Here is a 5,279-nt window from a genome sequence, read left to right as displayed (position 1 = left end):
AAGATGCGCTGCGTGACACAGGTTTATTCTCAAAGAACACAGCCTTCAGATAATGACAATAAGACTCCGCGCATCTTTACAGGATCCAGACAGTATCTCGCGTTCCTTCAGATATACAATAATAAAAGTCAATAATATTAGCTTAACTCCTAGTGTATATGTAAAAAACTTGGGAATATATATGGCTAATCATTTGACATAATGACATATATCAACGAGATAGCTGAAAAGGTTACTGGAGCTGTACCTTACATAAATCACATTCAATATGGCACTGATTCTGATACTAGGATAATATTAATTCAGCCTCTAGTTCTAAGCATTATTAATTACCATAAATTACCATATACGGTATGACCTCAAAAACCAAAATTCAATGTCATCACGAATGACAAAACTTGGCAGTAAGGAGTAGCAACAGGCAACGCACAAAAATATGCCCATGTTTCTCTTTTATGTGAAAGCTACAGTCTGAGTACTAGTTTCAAAAGTAATTAACGTTGTATTTCAGCTCCCATGAGTATGTGATGTTCAGCAAGTTAAAGTGGCTAAACAAAGTAACGGCCTACACATTCTTTGAGCAAATTACTAACAAGGATTGCTGGGCCATCATACTGGAATCAGTTGCAGAGTGACATAAGGGGAGCGGGTAGACGGTCACATTTCAAGAATAACCTTGTGTGGTGAAACCTAAGACACCTTACATTGTATTACTGGTAGGTATGAACCAAAGATTGTATTGGACCCATAGAAATATATGTTTATACAAGTGCTTACAGTCGCTACTTTGATGTAAAAAAATCAGCTTGTTGTCTTCAAACCTCTGTCAGATTATAAAGGATGATTTTGTATTTTGCATCTTTAAGTGAAATGACCACTGTGGAACTGAGGGGCAAGAAGAAAAGAGCATGCAGAAGTTTCTGTTCACACTCCAAATGGCACAAATGGTCTGATACTCTTGATAGATTTACTGTAATAATTCCAAATACCGCTGTAGATTTGTTGATCAATGTGAACAACATGATGGCATCGCTTTATTGCATAGCAATGCTGGTGCCAAATACTTAATTGGTCATGTGTCATTGGCTTAGCATTTAGACTTGTTTAAAATCCATGAATTATGTCACGTCATCCTTTTCATTATCAGTGCTGCATGCTGTTCATTTGGTAGCATTTTCCTTCCTTGTCATCTGTCTGACAGCTGACATTGACATCGGAAATGATTGGCCAGATTCAAGAAAATCAGAACCTTTTAGAAATAATGAGAGTGGTTTCCTTTCCTTGAGAAAACTGTGAAAATCAAGGACTTTTGCATCCCCTTACCGATCCAGGTAGGCCTGTTGCTGATGTATTGTTGCATTCTGACATCAGAATATTACAGGGACTCTCAATACGTCCCAGTCCATTAAAATTCTTGGTCCTCGGCGCTGCATGTCGTTGGATATATGCCATGAAAACGTAAAAATTTATATCACCCTCGAAAGTCCAAGAAACTCATGGAACTTATTTTATCACTAAGTTCTCAATCGAGAGAAATCCTTACGTATTGCAATTGATATAGCTATGACTACTTTCCAACCTTAGATATTTTGAAGATAAATTACATAAGTATCACCCATTTAGTGATTTCCAAATGGCACAGAATTTTACTCTGTGTGCAAAGTGGTTGACACTAAAGATTTTTTTCCTTATTTGGTAGGAAAATATTTGCTGGCAAGAAATTCATTCTTGATTTGAAAATAAATGTTGCTCTCGACGATCTGTTATCAGTTGCCACCCATGACAACGCCCTTAGGAATTTGGACAGGGAACCGTGAGTTCCCGACTTCCATGCCTCCATTCCCTTAGTGGATGAATTTCTGAAACCTCTTTTTGCTCACCACTAGTGTCAGACGGCGAAATGTATCTACCCTCTCTACTGTTAAGCATCTACCCAGTTAATTTTTTTATTCGCTTTAGGACCAGAGGACGTCATGGATGTATAAAAAATGCAGACCTGCTTCAGCCCCAAGCTCATTCGAGCTGCATGTTGGAACTCATTGAAAGAGCACGGGCAATGGAACAATTAACTTCTACGAAAGAAAGCTCTCATGGCAGGATCCTTGACATATGATTCTCTCAAGGTCGGTCTTCGTGAAACGTCATCGAGGCCTTATTAACAGGGAAGGTTCACGCCATTCATTAACAGCTTCTACTACTGACGAAGCTGATCAGACACGCATGCCGCAGCCCTTGAGAAGGGGTCGAGAAGCAAAGTAGAGCAGCGGGCTTAATCTCTAGGTGATAAACCTAACCGTTGAGAACGATTTTGGCTTTCTTTATTTCTTGTAAATAAGAAATGTGCCTAAACAAACGCATTCTCTCTCTTCACTCATTTACACTTCGGTATGCTAGCACTTGTAGAATTTTTTATTTTATTGTCTGACCCTTGCCTTTGAAATGATCATTCTTGAAATATCGAGTAACCTGTAAATTTATACCGTTTGAATTAAAAAGTCTTTGCCTCATTTTATCATAGATGTGGTTTTATCGCTTTTGGTATTCGATAAGAAGTCAGTTATTTTCCCATGTTTGTCGTTCGTCATTCATGTTAATAAATAATTCGTCCTTTACATTACGATTATTCCTTGCAGGAATTTGCCTAAATTGTTCGTAGAATATATTCTTGAAGCATCAGGCATGTTTCCACTTCCCACCCACCCTCTCTCTCTCTCTCTCTCTCTCTCTCTCTCTCTCTCTCTCTCTCTCTCTCTCTCTCTCTCTATTTCGCTTCAGTGATAATGCAGGGTGAGATTGTTTTTGCCTTTCACTCTTCATATCTGGTGTTTGACTTCCGCAGATGTAACCCATGTGGTGCATTGAAGGCAGTGCCCCTGTAAATGATGTGTATCTAAGTCAAATACAGAGTCTCTGTAGAATTTGATGCATCTTCGTATTAGTTTGAAAATTCATCGTGGTTTACGTGGATTAGCGTTGCTAAAAATTGAAAGTGAGAAATTAAGGCCAGTCAACTTGATCGCCTATTACTATCGAAACTTTGAATGTATTTAGTCTGTTAAGATAAACGTTGTTAAGCAGTGTATTAACAATTATATAAAAAAAGGTAGTTGAACTCTTTAAAATTTGAAATGAACATTATAAGGTAATTAGTTACGTTAACTTCTGTGTACTAACCTTGGAGCTTTATTACAATGCAAAATGTTTTCATTCAAGCTGTCTCTTGCCATCCCAAAGAAATTTTATTATTGATAATGAATAAAGTTCAATAATTGCTGAGGAAACCTTAATTGTGGATAATTATTGTTTGGAAGAAAAAGCAAGTAAAAACTGCGCAATCGAGTTTTCCATACAACGTATAATGCTGGTATAAAGGCCCCCATACGCTACCGAGCATCGAATCGCGCTTCGAGTCACCTCAAGCTTGGCTCGAACTCGAAGGAGGCCACACACAAAAGAGCCTTGTTTCAGTTAAGCGCTTTTTCCGCACAGTGAAGATGTCATCCTCAGACCTAGACACACGATTTTTTAAGCATTGCTGTTGCTCTCGAAGAAGATTTGTATGAGGCCTGAACCTTTTTAAATTCTTTTCTAAATGATGCACGTAGAGAATTAATCTTACGTAAACATGATTCACGATCAGCATTAGGGTCACATTCTTTCATTTTTCTACTAATTTGTCTTGAGCAATTTGTTTTGCGTGTTTGTTATAGTAATCTGCCGATTTAATTTTCCACAAACACGGGAAAGACTGGTATAGGTCTATAAAGTCACTTAACACTTCTCTTGAATTGGCGCTATCCATCTTCAATTTTACTCAACATACAAAATAATGAAGCCTTCCTCGTGTACCCAACAAATTATCACTTGGCTCGAAGCTCCGCCACAAAATATCAGGAATGTCTTGATAGCGTCGAGCCAGCTGCGAGTGGCTCGTTGCAACGATGCGCAAAGCCCATACACTATGAAAACTCGACGCGTTGCACGAAGCGCGATTCGATGCTCGATAGTGTATGGGGGCCTTAAAGCCGGACGGCCGGTCTGACCGTGACCGGCAGCACTTCAGTTGCTTCCCAGATGCGTTAGAATGAGGGTGCGTCCTCCGCACGCGGAAAGCGCTGCCAGATGTATGTTCCATGGCTAATTTTACCCTTAAGTAAAATAAAAAACTGCTGCAGCTAGTGGGTTGCAATTTGGTATGTTTGTTTGGGATGACTGGAGGGTGGGAACATCAAATTATCAATTTGCAGGCCTCTATAGTTTTTTAGATCTAAGGTTGGACAGAATAAAGTGCTGATAGATGGACAGTAACTTTCTTTTATAGAAAACTAAAAATGATTAGTTTTGCCATTAAAAGATGTTTTATTCCATGTATTTGTGAAAAGCAGTGTATCTCGTTATTTGCAATACAGTACTATCATGCACAAGAGTCCGTTCCCTTAGCCATCCAGAGAGTGAACACGAATTCGCTGACTATGCAACACCGAAGCAGTTGAACAAATAATTAATGGAACCCAACAGTAAGGGCATGGTGGAATGGAAGGAGTGGGAAACGGGTATTTTTCTTGAGTAAGGGGAAATTCTCCATATTCTAATATCGTTAAGAAAGAGATCGGGAAGTTTTTGTTGTTGACGATAGTACTGGGTTTGAGTGTAAAATGTGCAGTTAAGGTATTCATGAATTAATATTTCCTATAGGTTATCGTATCATATCAACAGACATGACTGTCCACAAGATCGATACAAAACATTTCAGCAACGGTGGTCGTTCTCATAATCTGTGATCTGCCTATTTAAAAATAAAAAAATTACTGCCATTTACAGCAGCAGATTAGCAAAATTTTCAGTTTCCTTACGTTATTGAGGTAGCAACCGCAAATCGCTACTGGTGCATCCTCTATATTTAAACATTCATAGATTTGTTATATTTAGTTATATTGCGTGACTGGGCCAACATCCATAGTGGAGGTGGTGTTATGGGTGAAGATAACCCAATGACAGGTTTTAGACACTTGCAAATTATGGCTATATGTAATTTCTTTTTTAAATAATACAAAAAGAAAGATTCAGATACTTCCGCCAGTGTAACAATTCATATTCATTAAAAAGATGGAAAGGAAGAAGTAGAGGAAAAATATTAATCATAGCACAGAGGCAAAGACAAAAAATTGATAGGAGAGAGCAGTTTCTGGGTAAGTGGTAGTCTAATAGAAGTAACTAGCGAATGATTTTTCAGCATGTATTATTTGGCGGTTTTGTTGGTGATGTGAGGTTACAGCAAC

The sequence above is a fragment of the Macrobrachium nipponense genome, chromosome 46 (assembly GCF_015104395.2).
Source record: "Macrobrachium nipponense isolate FS-2020 chromosome 46, ASM1510439v2, whole genome shotgun sequence".
NCBI lineage: Eukaryota > Metazoa > Arthropoda > Malacostraca > Decapoda > Palaemonidae > Macrobrachium > Macrobrachium nipponense.
Note: the sequence above shows the minus strand (reverse complement) of the source record.